General features: G+C 37.0%; 1 long non-coding RNA gene across 1 annotated transcript in view; it reads right to left on the reverse strand.

The window, feature by feature from the left end:
* Positions 1 to 19,947, reverse strand: part of LOC129481808 (uncharacterized) — an 89,474-nt gene that overhangs the window by 27,987 nt on the left and 41,540 nt on the right. The window lies entirely within an intron of this gene.

The raw sequence follows: 19,947 nt of genomic DNA on the forward strand, positions 1-19,947 counted from the left end.
TTTTGATACATTATAATATGCTCCTGGGAGGAACACTTCAGCTTATTTCTGTTTATTACCTTTATTCTAATATCTTCTGAGATATATCTGTTGATTTGATAACAAAGAATATACTGATAATGACATTGCTATGTTTATGACAACCAGGCCAGAAGTACCTACAGGATTTATTAGCCTATTTGATAGATCCTACAACAAACAAGCTTTTATAAAATAATTATTGTATTAGGCTATTCTTGCATTGCATAAATACCTGATACTGGTTAATTTATAAAGAAAAAAGATTTAATTGGCTCACAGTTTGGTAGGCTTTGCAGGAAGAATGGTACTAACATTTGCTCAGCTTCTTGGGAGGCCCCAGGAAGATTACAGTCATGGTGGAAGGTGAAGCAAGAGCAGGCATGTCACATTGAGGAAGCAGGAGAAAGAGAGAGAAAGTTGGGGGGGACGAGGTGTCACACACTGTTAAAGGGCCAGATCTTGTGAGAAATCACTGTCTTTTTTTCTTCTTTTCTTCTTTTTCTGATTTTTAATTTTTGTGAGTACATAGTAGCTGTATATATTTATGGGGTACATGTAATGTTTTGAGACAAGCATGCAATGTGAAATAAGCACATCATGGAAAATCGGGTATCCATTCCATCAAGCATTTATCCTTTGTCATTTACTGTCTTTGAAGTCAGCACCAAGCCCTGAGGGATCCAACCCTGATATGATTTGTGTTCCCACCCAAATCTTATGTCGAATTGTAATCCCTGATGTTGGAGGTGTGGCCTGGTGGGAGGTGATTGGATTATGGGGGCATATTTCTCATGAATGGTTTGACACCATTCCCTTGGTGCTGTTCTTGTGATAATGAATGAGTGAGTTTTCATGACATCTGGTTGTTTAAAAGTGTGTGGCACCTCTTCCCTCTCTCTCTCTTTCTTGTTCCTCTTCCTGCCATGAAAGATGCCTTGCTCCCCCTTGCCTTCTGCCATGATCAGAAGCTTCCTGAGGCCTCCCCAACAGCAGAAGTCACTATGCTTTCTGTACAGCATTCAGAACCATGAGTCAATTAAATCTCTTCTCTTTATAAATTACCCAGTCTCAGTTATTTCTTTATATCAATGTGAGAACAGAATAATACAGCCTCCATAACCCAAACATCTCCCATCAGTCCCCACCACCAGCATTGCAGATTACAATTCAACATGAGAGCTGGATGGGCATCAATATCTGAACTACATAATTCCACCCCTGGACCCTCCCAAATCTCATGCATTGCAAAATACAGTCATGCCTTCCCAACCGTCCCCAAAGTCTTTACTTATTTCAGCATTAACTCAAAATTCCACAGTCCAAAGATTTATCTGAGAAAAAACAAGTCCCTTATACTTATCACTCTGTAAAATAAAAAACAATTTACCTACTTCCAAGATACAATGGACGTATAGGCATTAAATAAACATTCCCATTCCAAAAGGGAGAAATTGGTCAAAGTATGGGGCTATAAGCTGCATACAAGTTCAGAGCTCAACAGGGTAGCCATTAAATCTTGAAGCCTCAAAATAATCTCCTTGTAATTGCCCAGTGGGTTCACCTAGCCCTCTGCCTAGACAGAGCTAATTTATCAAGACAGAGGAATTGCAATAGAGAAAGAGTAATTCACACAGAGCCAGCTGTGCAGGAGACAGAGTTTTGTTATTACTCAAATCAGTCTTCCAGAGCATTCATGGTTCAGAGTTTTTAACAACAATTTGGTGGCTGGAGGAAGGCCAGTGAGTTGGGAGTGCTGATTGGTTGGGTCAGAGATGAAATCATAGGAAATGAAAGCTGTCCGCTTGTGCTGAATCCGTTCCTGCGTTGGGGGCCACAGGATTAGATAAGCCAGTTAATGATCTAGGTGGTGCAAGCTGATCCATCAAGTACAGGGTCTGCAAAATATCTCAAGCAATGATCTTGGGAGCAGTTTAGGGACTGTCAGAATCTTGTCACCTCCAGCTGAATAACTCCTATACTATAATTTCTAATCTTGTGGCTAATTTGTTAGTTTTACAAAGGTAGTTTACTCCCCAGGCAAGAAAGAGGTTTGTTTTGGGAAAGAGTTGTTATCTTTGCTTTAAACTATAAACTAAGTTCCTCCACAGTTTGTTCAGCCTATGCCCAGGAATGAATAAGGAATGCTTGGAGGTTAGAAACAGGATGGAGTTGGATAAGTCAGATCTCTTTTACTGTCTCAGTTACAATTTTGCAATGGCAACTTTATCCTTTGACTCCATGTCCCACATCCCAGGCACACTGGTCAAGGGGTGGGCCCCCAAGGCCTTAAACGCTCCACCCCTGTGGCTTTGCAGGGTTTAACCCCAGGCCTGCTATCATGTGTTGGAGTTGAATGCCTGTGGCTTTTCCAGGTGCAGAGTGCAGTCAGCTGGTGGATCTCCTATTCTAGAGTACGAATTATGGGGGTCCCTGTATTGGTCTGTTATCACATTGCTGATAAAGACATACTGGACACTGGGCAATTTACAAAGAAAAAAAAAAATAGGTTTAATTGGACTTATAGTTCCACGTGGCAGGGGAAGCCTCACAATCATGGCAGGAGGCAAGGAGAAGCATGTCCTATCTTACATGGATGACAGCAGGCAAAGAGAGAAATAAGGAAGACACAAAAGCAGAAATCCCTGATAAAACCATCAGATTTCATGAGACTTATTTACTACCATAAGAACAATATGGAAGAAACTGCCCTCATGATTCAATTTTCTCCCACCAGGTCCCTCCCACAACATGTGGGATTGTGGGAGTACAATTCAATATGAGATTTGGGTGGGGACACAGAGTCAAATCATATCATTCCACCCCTGGCCCCTGCCAAATCTCATGTCCTTACATTTTAAAACCAATAATGCCTTCCCAACAGTACCCCAAACTCTTAACTCATTTCAGAATCAACTCAAAAGCCCACAGTCCAAAGTCTCATCTGAGATAAGGCATGTCTTTTTCTCCTATGAGGCTGTACAATCAAAAGCAAGCTAGTTATCTCCTAGATAAAATGGGGGTACTGACATTGGTTAAATACAATGTTTCAAATGGGAGAAATTGGCTGAAACAAAGGGGCTATGGGGCCCATGCAAGTCTGAAATCCAGCAAGGATGTCACATCTTAAAACTCCAAAATGATCTCCTTTGACTCCATGTCTCACATTCAGGTCACGCTGATGCAAGTGGTGGGTTCCCATGGTCTTGGGAAGCTCTGCCCCTGTGGTTTTGCAAGGTACAGCCTCCCTCCTGGCTGCTTTCATGGGCTAGTGTTGAGTGTCTGCAGCATTTCCAGGTGCAAAGTGCAAGCTGTTGGTGGATCTACCATTCTCGGGTCTGGAGGACCCTCTTCTCATAGCTCCACTAGGTAGTGTCCCAGTAGGGACTCCATGTAGGGGCTCCAACCCCACATTTCCCTTCTGTACTGCCTGAGCAGAGATTCTCCATGAGAGCTCCAACCCTGCAGCAAACTTCTGTCTGGACATCCAGGTGTTTCCATACATCCTCTGAAATCTAGGTGGAGGTTCCCAAACCTCAATCCTTTACTTCTGTGCATTCACAGGCTCAACACCACGTGGAAGCTGCCAACACTTGGGGCTTCCACCCTCTGACGCCATGGCCCAAGCTCTACATTGGCCCATTTCATCCTCTGCTGGAGTGACTGGGATGCAGGGCACCAATTACTTAGGCTGCACTTAGCACAGAGACCCTGGGCCCAGCTCACAGAATCACTTCTCCTAGGCCTCTGAGCCTGTGATGGGAGGGGCTGGCTGAAGACTTCTGACATGCCCTGGAGACATTTTCCCCATTGTTTTGGGGATTAACATTTGGCTCCTTGTTTCTTAGGCAAATTTGTGCAGTCTGCTTGAATTTCTCCTCAGAAAATGGGATTTTCTTTACGATCACATTGTCAGGTTGCACATTTTTCAAACTTCTATACTCTGTTTTCCTTTTAAAACTTAGTTCTTTTAATAGCACTCAAGTCACCTCTTGAATGCTTTGCTGCTTAGAAATTTCTTCCACCAGATACCTTAAATTATCTATGTCAAGTTCAAAGTTGCACAAATCTCTAGGGCAGGGGCAAAATGCTGCCAGTCTCTTTGCTAAAACATAACAAGAGTCACCTTTGCTCCAGTTTCCAACAAGTTCTTCATCTCCATCTGAGACCATCTCAGCTTGGACCTTATTGTCCATATTGCGATCAGCATTTTGACTAAAGCCATCTAACAAGTCTCTAGAAAGTTCCAAACTTTCCCACATTTTCCTGTCTTCTGAGCCCTCCAAACTGTTCCAACCTCTACTTGTTACCCAATTCCAAAGTTGCTGCTACATTTTTGGGTATCTTCCCAGCAGCACCACTATACTGGTACCAATTTACTGTATTAGTCCATTTTCACACTGTTGATAAAGACATACCCGAGAGTGGGCAATTTACAAAAGTCAGAAGTTTAATACAGTTTCAAGTGGCTAGGGAAGCCTCACAATTATGGTGGAAGAAAGGGAGGAGCATGTCCCATCTTACATGGATGGCAGCAGGCAAAGAGAGAAATGAGGAAGACACAAAAGCAGAAAACCCCTGATAAAACCAACAGTTCTCGTGGGACTTATTTACTACCATGATAACAGTGTAGAGGAAACTGCCTCCAGGATTCAATTATCTCCCACAGGGTCCCTCCCACATGTGGGAATTATGGGAGTACAATTCAAGATGAGATTTGGGTAGGGTCACAGAGCCAAATCATATCAGCTCCCTTATCACAATTCCACTAGACAGTGCTCCATTGGAGACTCTGTGTGGTGTCTCCAAACCCAAAAATTCCCTTCACACTGCCCTAGTAAGATTCTGTGTGAGGGCTCTCCCCCTGATGCAGGTTCCTGCCTGGGCACCAAGGCTTTGCCATGTATCTCCTGAAACCTCAGCAGAGGGTGCTTGGCCTCATTTATTCTTGCACTCTGTGTACCAACAGGCTTAAAACCAAATGTAAGTCATCAGGGCTTAAGGTAGCTTGTGCTCTCCAAAGCAGCGGCACAAGCAGCATCTGGGGCCGTTTGAGACAAGGCTGAACCCAAGCAACTGGGATGAGGGAAGCAGTGTCCCAAAGTTGTGCAGGCCAGTGGGGCCCTTGTTCTGGCCCAGGAAACTATTCTTCCCTCCTAGGCCTTAGAGAATGTGATGGGAGGGGTTGCTGTGAAGGTTTCTCATATACCTTCCAGACCTTTTCTTCCTTGTTTTGGCTGTCAGCATTTGGCTCCCTTTTAGTTATGCAAATTTCTTTAGCAAGTGGTTGCTTCATACCTTGCTTGAATTCCATTGCTAAAAAAGCTTTTTCTTTCTCTGCCACTTGCAAGGCTGCAAATTTTTCCAAATTTTTATGCTTTGCTTTACTTTTAAATATAAATTTCTAATTTGAGTTATTTTCTTGCTCCCACATGTGAGCTTAGGTTGCTAGAAGCAGCCAGGCTACCTCTTAATGCTTTGCTGCTTAGAAATACCTTCAGCCAAATACCCCAAATTATCACTCTCAAGTTCAAACTTCCCAAATCCTTAGGGCATGAGCAGAATGCAGAAAGCTTTTAGCTAAGGCATGACATGTGTAACCTTTGTTCTAGCTCCCAATAAATTCCTCATTTCCATCTGAGGCTTTGGCAGCATGGACTTCACTGTCCATATCACTATCAGCATTTGGTCACAACCATTCAACTAGTTTCAAGCTTCAAACTTCCTTTCATCTTCCTGTCTTCTTCTGAGCTTTCCAAACTCTTCCTACCTCTGCCTGTTACCCAGTACCAAAGTTGCTTCCATATTTTTAGGTATTTTTATAGCAAAGTCCCAGCCTTCTGTACCAATTTTTTCAGTTAGTCCATTCTTACATTGCTATAAAGAACAACCTGGGACTGGGTAATATATAAATCAAAGAGGTTTAATTGGCCCACAGTTATACAAGCTTTATAGGAAGCATGGTGGGTGCTATCATCTCCTAGGTTTCTGGAGAGGCCTTGGGAAGCTCACAATCATGGATAAAGACAAAGCAAGGACAAGCACTTAACGTGGCAAAAGAAGTAGCAAAAGAGAAAGAGAGTGGGGGGAGGTGCCACCACTTTTAAATGACTAGATCTCTTGAGAACTCACTCACTATTACAAGGTCAGTATCAAGCTGTGAAGGGTCTGCCCTCATTACCAAACCACCTCCAACCAGGCCCCACCTTCATCCTTGGGGACAAATATCCAGACCATATCAACTATATAATTCCTGATGTGGCTTTTTTCATCCTACATTTCCCACATCATCATCTCTGATCTTAATTTAAAGGTATAGATAAGGCTCAGGCAGATATGTATTGACATTATATATTTTATTATACAGTACATTTTAGAGCAAAGGTTAATAACCATAAGGATTATTGTTTTAAAAAGTGCATGCAATAGTCTTCTTCCCTATATTTATGCTGTTGGATATTGTCCTCATCCACAATGCTCTACTGCATTGCCACCTGACTTGTTTCGGCCAATGGGACAGTAACACATGCCACATAAGCAGAGACTTGAAAATAACTTGTACGTTGGACCCTACCCTCTTTTGCTGCTCTTGGAACACTTTGGCCATGTTGTGAAACAACCAAGCCTGACTTATTGCATGGTTAGAAACCACAGATTGCAAATCAGTCACCCCAGCTGAGGTCCCTAGACCAAACAACCTTCCAAGTAAAGACATATGAAGACAGTTATGCAGATCACGCAGCCACAAACTGACCTGCTAGCTGACCACAGACACACACATGAAAGAACCCAGTGGAAATTAAACACAGACCATAGCCCAGTCAACCCAAAGTATCAGAATCTATCTAAAATTATTGGTCTTCACATCCGAGAAATAGGAACACTTTTACACTGTTGGTGGGACTGTAAACTAGTTCAACCATTGTGGAAGTCAGTGTGGCCATTCCTCAGGGATCTCGAACTAGAAATACCATTTGACCCAGCCATCCCATTACTGGGTATATACCCAAAGGACTATAAATCATGCTGCTATAAAGACACATGCACACGTATGTTTATTGCGGCACTATTCACAATAGCAAAGAGTTGGAACCAACCCAAATGTCCAACAACGATAGACTGGATTAAGAAAATGTGGCACATATACACCATGGAATACTATGCAGCCATAAAAAATGATGAGTTCGTGTCCTTTGTAGGGACATGGATGAAACTGGAAAACATCATTCTCAGTAAACTATCGCAAGGACAAAAAACCAAACACCGCATGTTCTCACTCATAGGTGGGAATTGAACAATGAGAACTCATGGACACAGGAAGGGGAACATCACACTCCGGGGACTGTTGTGGGGTGGGGGGAGGGGGGAGGGACAGCATTAGGAGATACACCTAATGCTAAATGAGGAGTTAATGGGTGCAGGAAATCAACATGGCACATGGATACATATGTAACAAACCTGCACATTGTGCACATGTACCCTAAAACCCTAAAGTATAATAAAAAAAAAACAAAAAAACAAACAAACAAAAAAATAAATAAAAATAAATAAAATTATTGGTCTTTTAAGCCACTAAATTTTGGGTAGTTGATTATACAGCAAAAGCCAGCTGATGAAGTAAATAACATAGTAAAAAGTATTATAAAAATTGATATATAGATACAGTTAACTACTATTTACCATTCTACATCTTCCAGATCTTAGAAGTAAAATCTATTAAAATATGTAATATAATTTGCAATAATGATATCTTTTTAAAAGGTACTTTAGTACATATATTTAATGTTATTTTCCAGAAATGAAATATAGGTCTTCCAATACTATTGTTAGTATTTATTCGCTGAATGGGAACACATGCCTTTTTGTAGCAGCAAGAAAATTACTACAACAGAACCTTATGCTATTTTGTTTTTATTACATTTGTTATAATGACATATTGAAGTATAAATAAGAAAATGATTTGGATATTGTTTATCTTCTTAATATTATTCATTTAGAAAAATATTTATAAGATTGTAAGACAAAAAGCAATCATATTAGAAAGCAATAAATAACCCAATTTATTACAATTTTTACATAGAGTTTCTTTATCCACTCATTGATTGATGAGCATTTGAGTTGGTTCCATGTTTTTGCAATTGTGAATTGTGCTGCTATAAACATGTGTGAATAAGTATTTTTTACATATAATGCCTTCTTTTCCTCTTTGTAGATACCCAATAGTGGATTGCTGGATCAAATGATAGTACTTTCAGTTCTTTAAGGAGTTTCACACTGTTTCCCATAGTGGTTCTACTAGTTCACATTCCCACCAGCAGTGTAAAAGTGTTCCCTGTTTATCACATCCATGCCAACATTATTATTTGTTGATTTTTTTTATTATGGCCCTTCTTGCAGGAGTAAAATGGTATTGCATTGTGGTTTTGGTTTGCATTTCCCTGATCATTAGTGATACTGAGCAATATTTCAAATGTTTGTTGATCATTCCTACATCTTCTTTTGAGAATTGTCTATTCATGTCAGCCCACTTTTTGATGGAATTTTTGGGTTCTTTTTTTTTGCTAATTTGTTTGAGTTCATTGTAGATTCTGAGATTCTGGATATTAGTCCTTTGTCATATGTATAGATTATGAAGATTTTCTCCCACTCTGTGGGTTGTCCTTTACTCTGCTGACTGTTTCTTTTGCTGTGTAAAAGCTCTTTAGTTTAATTAAGTCCCAGCTATTTATCTTTTTTTATTGCATTTTTTTGGAGGGGTTCTTGGTCATAAAATCCGTGCCTAAGCCAATGTCTAGAAGGGTTTTTCCAACGTTATCTTCTAGAATTTTTATAGTTTCAGGTCTTAGATTTAAGCCCTTGATCATCTTTATTTTTTAATCCAGAACTTAAAAGACATTTTCTATGTGTGAGGTACATTTCTAAATGTTTTACAAATATTACACCATGCAATCCTAATAACCAGGTATTATTGCCTCTATTTTCAGGGATTATAAAAATTGAAGCATGAAGGGATTTGATACCTTCCCTAAGGTCTCAAACTGAAAAAAAAAAACAAAAAAAAACAAAAAACTAGAATTCAAATACAGGTCATCTTGCTGCAGGCCGTAACATGAAGAAACCTAGCCTGCTGCCATGGTAAGGAACCACAGATTACCAAATGATTATGTTATGCTGTTTCTAGATGCCTTAAGAAAGCCTTTTTCAATCATCTACTCAGGGATGGCAGATGCCCCTTGTAAATATTTTCAAAGCCATCTGCATCTTTCCTTCATAACTTTATCATAATTTGACTTATGTTTACTGTGGTTCTTTCCAACAATTATCTGGGAATTCTAGAAGTGAAGTCACAATCTTCACTACAAACAGGAATTGAATACATATTTTTGAAAAAGAATTTCATAATTGTTAATTAACTTTACAATTTTTAATGCAAATTTATTCAAAAGAATGTTTACCTCTGTTTCCTATTATTATCAATTGATCTATCTTTCATAGAAATCCACCTTACATACACCTTAAAATGTATATACTTGGCCAGCTATATTATCCAGCACCAAGATGCTTTTATTTCTAGGACCACTCCATATATTTATAGAAAAAAAAGTATATTTGGTTGAGTTACTATAACAACCCTTTAGTTAAGTTTGAGACACAGAGAATTGTGATTTGTGTCTTTGATGGAATACTATTTTCAGCCACAAGTATTAAAAATAGGACATTTTGCATCTAAAAATTACTTGAAATAATAAGATAAAAACAGGTATTACATCTTAAATTTGTCCATCTACCACTGAAACATGGAAATAAACAGAAATCAATGCTTGCCATTAGTACATGTACATATGTTCACAAGAGGTTCAATCTAATCTTAGGATAATTTTTCCAGTAATATTTTATATTTATAGTATATTGAGTTATATTCAAAAGTATAGTGCAGAAAACTTGCTATTAGGATATTTCGTAACTTTATGTTTAAAGTAGGTTAACATGGTTTTCTTACATTGGGTCCTCAAAATAATACCAAATGTAGTAGATTTAGAGGAAGTTGTATAAACATTAGAAGTAGTTCTCAATAAGCAAGTAGAAGTTTCTCATTTTTTTCCTCTGCAGTTGAGATAATGTAATGATGTATTTTAAATATTTTGTAACATCCATATGCCAGGTACCCTGCTAGTGATTCCAAAATCAAATGTCTTTAATATTTTTCTTGTGTAGTTTGTGTGTATAAAACATTAACAGCAAAATTTAAAGATAATATTTGTAGTCAAAGTATGGGTCATTAGAAGTTTGAGAAATTTCTTTCCATTTCCTACTCAGACATGAATAATATTTCAATAAGTGATAAAAATAAGATAATAAAAATTATAGAAACATCTCACTATGGAAGAAATAAACTAATTTCTAATTTACACTACTACTGTTCACTATTGGAAAAGGGAAAAATAACACGTAACAGGAAGGTGGCATTGTAACGACTATGCATGATTTAGAAGTTACATTCACTGAATTATGAAAAGCATAAGTAAAATGTAATTCTAAGCCTTGGGTAAAGATGGGAGGAAAAAAATAGAATAATAGGTGTGTATGGTAAAGTAGAACAAAAAGAGATGGATGTTTCTTTGAAATTTTAAAGCAATACTAAGAGCAACATTATTATTCACCCTCCGGGACAATGCAGTAGATGTAAGCTTTCTTACTCCCTCTGTTAAGTACAGCTAAAAACACTGGAACTTAAAAATAATAAATAAATTCAGAGTCTTCTTAAATGTCTTTTAAATTATTATTTACTTATAATTATTAATTATACTAATTAATTTATGTATAAATAAATAATAATTTAAAAGACACTTAAGACTCTGAAATGTGGAGAGAAGTTGGACCTACTAGAGACATGGATCCAAAGGAATGACATAGTGGTGAGACAACTGGATTTTTTTTTCTTTTCATCATATATGAAAATCCTGAGATTGAGGAAACCAGGAATCTGGAAACATCAATGAGAACAGACAGAGAAATATTCCCCCAAAAAGCCTCGTTTTTTGGAGCAAAAGAGCTAAGAAAGAGGTAGCACAGCAGGAGAGACAACTTTTAGAGAATAACATCTTTACTCAGGTAAACCACATAGAAAATATCTATGGCCCAACTTCCATCCTTGAAAAAACAATCAAGTGGGGCACCTACAATTTTATCCTTGCCAGACTATGAGTAGACACTCTGATTTCATCTTTGTGACAGTGTTAGAAATGAATAACCCATGAGTTAAAGAAAAAAAATCTTAGATAAAATTTCTAAAACTTACATTAAAGTGAATATAAATGAAAATAAAACATTAACATTTGTTGAATGAAGCTAAAGCAACAAAGAGAGGAAAATCTATGCATATATTAGAATAAAAGTTTCCAATTCAAAATATAAGGTCTCATGAAGTGCCTAGAAAAGAAAAAGAGCAAAATAAGTCTAAAGGAAGCATAACTTGCTTTATATGTATTTTCTTGTAACTCTATTGTTATGCACCTTGACTATTAAATGCTAATATCCTGGATGTGATACTGTACTACAGTTTCACAGGATGCAACCATTGTTAGATATCTTGGGTTCTGTTTACTCCCTTTGGTCCAACGTTCATCAGAGACACATTTCTAAAACAAAAAAGAAATTGAATAAATAAATAGAAACTTAGATCATTTCGATATCTGAACAAACAAAACAAACCAAAAGTCTAATTTGAGTAGAAAAGCAAATTACAAAAGAAATTTTCCGTAAAATACCACCAGTTAATTCTACATTTAAAACCTATAGTCTATATTGGTTTTGACCCATACATTTAGTACAGTTAGTGAAATGCATAGGAAATATAAACATCAGACTTAGACTAGTAGCTTTGTGACAAGATAGGGGGAAGGAAGTTGATGGATTAGGAGATAAATCTGTATATTTAACATTTTTGTTCTCTGAAAGATGGCAGAATTTTCACTTTACTACCTTTTTGAAAACTGGTGTAAAAATATGTTCGTATTTATTTTATTATTACTTCTATATATTTGAATCATAAATATTAACTCAAAAGTTTTCTTAAAAAGGCCTTAGTATCTTTATTATTGATGCAGGATTTCCTTTTGGTGCTGCTTTGCCAGCTGGAGGCCAAAGTGGCTGGCAAGGTGTCCGCTCAGGACTCGCTCAGGCTGTGGCTTGCCACAAGAGGTGCCCTGCTGACTCGGCCCCTCAGACTGTGCCCATCTTGCACTCCAGCATGGATCCTGTGGCCACTACAACTGCGCGCTCAGCCCGCGGTGAGAGTGGGTGTGTGAGCATGCGAGTGCAGGGTCCAGTCGGCCACTCCAAGCGCTGGCACAGGAGTGCGCTCTGTGCAGGACTTGTGGCTGGATCAGGCATGTCCACAAACAACTCCTATGGGGGACTCTGGCATCCAAACAAGGGGAACACAGTGGCACCCGAACAGGGATGCCAGTGACCTCGAAGTCCCAAAGTGGGTGTTACAGCATGCTAACAGCCCTTTCAGTCCCACTGCCCCACTCTGGCCCATGACTCCTGCCTAGGCATTTGATTACCTCTTGCCACTAACATTGTTTACTATTCATTATTATTATTATCTTTATTATATATTAGCACTTATCTTAAAAATTTGAAGCCTTTATTACTGCACACATGATCTGTCTCCATCTGACCTGAGTTCACCCTCCAGTTTCTTCCCCAACCTTTTTAAACCTTGTCCATTCCTGGATATTAACCTCTAATACAATGAAGAAATAAATTCTTAATTTACATGATAATAGTTTGCTTCCTGTACCTTTATCTTTTTTGTTTCTTTGCTTTACTGTCCAAAACAATTTATTCCATTGCAACTTTTATTAAATCCTCTAATGATAAGAACTGTCCCACAGTTGAAACTTTTGAATGTAGCAAGCATTTCTGACACTCCTCTTCCCAACACATTGTGTTATTAATATTCATCAATATTAATGTTATAGTGAATGTCAACAGAAAATGTTCTGGGCTAGACACAGATTAATTATTATTTACATTTTAATAACTATTGGTCCTTTTTGCCTTAATTTTTATCTTTAGTATGATATGAAGAAAGCCAAATGAAAAAATCTCTTATGTAAGTGGTCAGATCCTTCTTACGCAAGACAAAAATAATAAAAAATGAATTGTTCTTTGCTTTTAGAAGACAAAAAGACTATTCTACCTCCTCATTTTCTGAGAGTGCTTCTTGGAAAAGTACAGAGAATGGACCCTTACTCCAGTCCTTTGGTAAGAAAATATATTTTCCAAAGGACTGATAAGTCCAGTATCTCCAGCCAGATTTGTCTCCAAGGTAATGGGCCTCATTTGCCCTTGAAATATAAACAAATATCTTTGGAGTTAGGTAAATTTCCATGGAGTTCTTTTGCTATGAATACAGCTGCAAATTAACTTGCAAGTCTGGCTATAAGACCAAGATTCCACTTTTTCAGGAAAACGTTTTGAGAAAGCCATGACTGTGCAGATACGCAAAAATATTTTCTCTACACTCAATTTCAAACCAGGAAAACTAAATTTAAGTTTTTTAAAAGACAAACCTTAGACAAATTAGGTTTCACAGAGGTTAACTGAGCAAAAAACGATTGGAGAATTGAGCAGGCCCTTATCCAGAATAGGTTCAAAGAGACTCCAGGGTTTCCACATGGTTGAAGAATTATGAATAGAAAAAGAAAATTGACATACACAAAACAGAAACAGCCAGACTGGTTACTGCTCAGCCTTTGCCTTATTTGAACAGAATTTGAGCTTCTGATCAGCTGAAACATGGTAATTGGCCCAAGAGAAAATTACAGTCTGTTTATACATCCAGTTAAGTTTCAGTTCACTAAGTACAGAGAAACCTTTAAGCCAAACTTAAAATATGTAAGTAGGCAGGTGTAAGCTAAACTTAACATGTTTAAAGAAAGGAATGGAAAATCATAAACTGAGCCTATAACACATTGATACTTACTCTCTTAAAGTTCCTGGCCAGGCCTGGGAATTAAATTGACATATAAGATAGATAAGAGGAGAAAAACATCCACATTTAATATATAAGTTTACATGACATAGAACCACTCATAAAAAAATGAAGCTCCAAAGAAGTGGCAAAACCCAAAAGATTTTATATTATATGGAATAAAGAGGCAACTGTTGAAAAGTAACTAAATTATGTGGGGAGGATAAAGGAAAAGAGGAATTATTTTAACAAAGTCTGATTGTGCCGAAGTCTCTTGACCATGACTTCCCCTTGAAGAATGTTTTCTCCTAATACAGGAAGGGCACCTTTCACATGGGAGATTTCATCTGTTTTCAAGAAGCAATGGGGAAATTGGAATGCCCTTCTTGCATCTGTTGTTTTTCAAATATCTTTAGTTTAAAATATTTCTTATACCAAAACAGTATATTTTTGCAGGCATATTTGACCACCTTTTATTGTGTATACAAGCACTTTTTGAAGAGATTGCATAACGATAATAATTGTACATGCTTGGAAACATTTGGAAGTGGACTAGATCTCTTATAAGGCTAACTTGGTGTGCTTGTTATTGTCTGGTTTCATTTCCATATCTCGGGATGGCATCTTGTAATACTTCTTTTCATTCCATTTCTTTTATAGACCCAAGGATGCTACCTGTTTTCATCTCCTTTGCAGGCCTACCTCATTCTGTACCTTTTCTTAGGGCTCTTATCTCTTCAAAATTTACTACATTACTAGGGTACAATGTCTCTCAAGTCCTGAAAAAAAATCAAAGATTTTTTTACTGATTATTACAAAGAAATAAAGAAGGCAGCCGGGTACAGTGGTTCACACCTGTTATCCCAGCATTTTAGGAGGCCGAGGCAGGTGGATCACCCGAGGTCAGGAGTTTGAGACCAGCCTGGTCAGCATAGTGAAACCCTATCTCTACTAAAAATACCAAAATTAGCTGGGCATGGTGGCATGTGCCTATAATCTCAGCTGCTTGGTAGATTGAGGCAGAATAGTTTGAACCCGGAAGACGAAGGTTGGTTGCACTGAGCTGAGATTGCGCCATTGCACTCCAGCCTTGGCAACAGAGCAAGACTCTATCTCAAAGAAAAAAAAAAGAAAAAGAAAAAGAAATAAAGAAAGCAACAGTTAAATAAAGAAAGGATATCTAAAGAAGTTTTGTATTGGATATTTGTTTCTGTTTGTTTGTTTGCTTATTTGGTTAAGCATTATTTAAGTGCCACTTTCTCATTCTTATGATCTTGGTGGGGCTGTCAGAATTGGGACCCAAGATTCATGTTTAATGACAATTGAATTCAGCATAATTGCTGAAATGAGAAGTAAGACAAAGTATGAATATGACCAGCGATTTAATTATTAAATTTATTTGAAATATAAATATATAAAAGCAATAAGATAAAGTATGAACATGACCAATAATGCAATTATTTCATTTACCTGCAATATAAATACATAAAAGGAGTAAGGCAAAGTATGAATATAGGCCAGGTGTGGGCGGCTCATGTCTGGAATCCCAGCACTTTGGGAGGCTGAGGTGGGAGTATTGCTTCAGGCCAGAAGTTTGAGACCAGGTTGGGCAACATAGCAAGACCCCCATCTCCATTAAAATTTTTTTTTTAATTATGAATATAACCAATGATGTAGTTATTTCTTTTATCTGAAATATATATGTGTGTGTGTATAAATAATTTTAAAATTTATTTGCAAACTGATTCAATCAATCTGTAATATTTAATTATGAGCTAGATATTCTTTAAAATGATACGTTTTTAGATTGACTAAAAGACTACATATATAGGCCTTATGGGCTTTATTTTTGCTCCAGGAATATTTCTGGAAATTGATATAAAATAAAACTATAGTCATAAGAGTGGTGTGATGTAGAGAGGAGGGAAAGAAGTGCACACACCTTTGAACTGGTCCTAGCATGAGATTTATGTTAGCTTCAAAGAAGTTCAATGCTCAGATACACTCTGCAAGATGTACAACAAGAGAAGAACAGCTGGGCACCCACAGGGACCCAAATTGATCCCAACTGAGTGACACACAACTCTAGCAAAAATGCAGCTGATATGCACAGGAAAATTCTAAATAAAATTTACTTTGTGGTTTTAGAACAATTGTAAATATTTCCATGGAATAGGAAAAAATATCTAATTTTACCAACTAGACTCAAATTAATCTCATAATTTTACATTTTATTCACTATACTAATTAAAATACTCTAGTTAAAAAACATAAAAATGTTTATAGATTACCTAACATACAAAAATGTGTAATAATTAAAAAACAAACTAGAAACTATCAAAATCTAAAAAGTAATTTTATCTTGTGATTCTTTATGCACCTCTGGGGTTCTGGATATTTATCAAAATTTTTTACCCCTAGCTTTAAGTATAATTAAAATTTCTGTCTTTATCATTCAATAAATAACTATCTGCCTTTGTCTTTTACTAAAATTGGCTGGAGGAAGCATTTGACAGAACAACTGGTTGACCATTTATCCATTCAATTAATTGCACTGGCACTGTCATAATTTGAGGTAGCAAAATCTATTGCGTGGCACAAAAACCTCTTTATATGTCCAATTCCTAGCTAGTGTAGTTGATCAAAATTGCATTTCTATGATGTCAAAATAGCTCCATGCAAAGTGAAAATTTTAATTACATGTAAATTACATCCCTTATATATTAATAGCTACCCATAATTTTAGGACTAAAGGTGTACAGTGAAGCTTGACTTTGTGTTGTGTAGCCACCAAAACTTTCTAACACCCTTTATATATTTGTAGAACTAACCAGCTGAGTCCATGCCTTCCCAAAGTATAGGCCAGAAAATTACTTTGCATAGTTCACAGGTGTGTGAACTGGCTTCTGTAATCTCATCAGTGAGTGAGATTTTGAGTCAGAAGCAACAGTGGAGCTCATTCTGGTAAAAGTGGGGGAAGAGACTCTCCTTTTCCTGTTTTAAAAAATTATTATTTTGTAGAGTCAGAATCTCGCTATGTTACCCTGGCTTGTCTTGAACTCCTGGGCTCAAGCAATCCTCTCACCTTAGCTTCCCAAAGTGCTGGGATTACAGCCATGAGCCACGGCCCAGCCGATGTGCCTCTTTCAGACACAGCAGTGGCAGAGACAGAAATGGTGCCATTTGGTTCCCAGTAGCAATGATGTTCTTGTAGTGGCAATGGAGTATTATTCCCAGCTAGGGAGGCTCTATAATTCTCATGACTTCATGGTGATAAGGTATATTATATAATATCCTTCTACATGTTTCCTTTTTTGTTAACAAACTAGAATAGGTTTTGTTTCTTATGACTAAGAAATTCATTGAGTAGACACATCTAATAAACTTCTCTTATTATACACAGAAAAAAAGTGGGACTGATTTTATTTTACCCACTTAACAGGCAGGAACAAACAAAATCAGGATTAAGGCCATGTCTTTCAAATGCTAATTCTGTATATTCACATGAAAATAACACACATAATGTTTTTTGTTTGTTTTTAATCCAGGTGCTTTTAAATATCTAAATATCTGGATATCTTACTTAACACTTCCAAAATAAATTTATAACCTTGTTACTTTGCTTATTTTGTCTTATTAACATAGTTAAAATTGATCAAGAAATAAAATTCCTTTGTGGCTTCAAAGCTACAAAGAAAGAAATAGACCATATTTCTTAGCAGTTATGCCAGTGAAAGCTGATCAGACTTATAATGATTTGCTACATAAAGAAGGAGGCTAGGTTTGCCTATCTATTCAATAGACAGATATGGGGAGGGGGGGCTACCTACTTTCCATTACTCTCTGGGCCTTTTAACAAATGTTATGGTAAAATGATCCAAAAAAATGTTTCCTTTGGGTCCACAGTTACTACACTTTAAAGCTATTATTTCTTTAAAGAGAAATGATGAACTACAGAACATTTTTATAGGCTCAAATCGTCCTTCTCAATAAAATGTGACTTGTTCCCCTGACCTCAAGGTCAGTGTCTTGGGTCTTTTTAAAGCTATGGATGAATGAATTTTTGAACTAAGAATCATATTATGGTAAGCATCTATGACGTAAGTTTAGCTATGTTACAAACCTGTACTTAACCCTGAACTTAAAATAAAAGTTAAAAGAATTTTTAAAAATTAAGTTTTAAACAATTTTATACTTAAAGACTTGAAATCTGACATTATTTCTTAATCCATGGGCTGTAGAATGGAGGTTTTATTAGTAGGCATGAAAACAAAATTAATCTCCTTGTACATCTCCATCACAGTTTTGGGGTGACCAGGTACATGGTCAGTGCGCAGTAATATTTTGAAAGGAGTATTTTTTTCTGAGCAGTAGCCCTCAACAATGGGCTTAAAATAATTAGTAAATCATGTTGTAAACAAATGTACTGTCATCAGGCTTTGTTCTATTTAGTAAACACAGGCAGAGTATATTTTAGCATAATTCCTAAGGGCCCTAGGATTTTTCAGAATGGTAAATGAGCATTGGCTGAATTAGCCCCTAACTAAAGAGTCAGTCTGTTTTTTTAAGCATTAAATCCAGGCATCGACTTATCTTTTAGATAAGCTATAAAGTCCTAGATGGCATCTTCTTCCCATAGAAGGCTGTTTTGTCCACATTAAATATCTGTTGTTGGTGTAGCTGCCATCATCAAAGATCTTAGCTAGATTGCTTCGATAACTTGCTGGAGAGCTTCTATACCAGCATTTGCTAATTCATCTTATACTTTATATTATAGAAATCATTTATTTTCTTAAAATTTAAGAACCAGCCTCTGCTAGCTTCCAACCTTTCTTCTGAAGCTTTCTCACCTCTCTGGAACACACAGAATTGAAGAGAGTTAGGGTCTTTCTCCAGATTAGGTTTGAGTTTATGGGAATGTTGTGGCTGGTTTAATCTCCTATCCAGACACCTAAATCTAATTTTCCATATCAACAATAAAGCTATTTTTTTATTTTACTATTTCTGTGTTCACTACATTAGCACATTTATTTTCTTTTGAGAAATTTTTCTTTGCATTTACAACTTGGCTGTTTGACACAAAAGACATAGCTTTTGGCCTCTCTAAGTTTTTGGCATGCCTTCCTCACTAAGCTTCAGTCATTTCTAGCTTTTGATTTAGAGTGAGAGATGTATGACTCTTCCTTTCCCTTGAACACTTGGAGACCGATGTAGGGTCATTAATTGATCTAATTTTAATATTGTTGTGCCTCATGGAATTGGGAGTTCTGAGGAGAGGGAAAGAGACAGGGAAACAGTCAATTACTGGAAAAGTCAAAACACACACAGCATTTACAAGTTAAATTTGCCACCTTATATGAGCATAGTTCGTGGCTCCCCAAAACATACATTACGAAGAGCTAAGATCACTGATCACAGATCACCATAAAAGACATAATAGTAATGAAAAAGTTCGAAATATTGCAATACATAGCAAAATGTGGCAGAGAGACATGAAGTAAGCACATGCCATTGGAAAAATGGTGCTCTTCAACTTGCTTGATGCATGGTTGTCACAAACGTTGGATTTGTAAAAAACACAGTATCCGATAAATACAATAAAGTAAACTGCAATAAAATAAAGCATGCCTGTAATTTAATATTATACATATAATATAATATGTAACATTTTATTCTTAAAAACAGTAACTACAGAGATTTTAATGATATCAAATATTTGCACACTTTTCCTATGAGTTGAGTTTATTTTAATGGGCATATTGAACTTTTGAAATATTATTTTGCAACAACCTCAAATGCACGGCATACACTTCACAAATATGAGTCAGGCAGACTAGTTTATACACCATGCTCGGCATGCACACAACTGAATTGTTAAATAATTTATACCAACAGCTAGGTGATGAAAATAACTGGCAAATGAAAGCTGTTTTCCTATTCAGATT

The sequence above is a fragment of the Symphalangus syndactylus genome, chromosome 5, assembly GCF_028878055.3.
Source record: "Symphalangus syndactylus isolate Jambi chromosome 5, NHGRI_mSymSyn1-v2.1_pri, whole genome shotgun sequence".
NCBI classification, from domain to species: Eukaryota; Metazoa; Chordata; class Mammalia; order Primates; family Hylobatidae; genus Symphalangus; species Symphalangus syndactylus.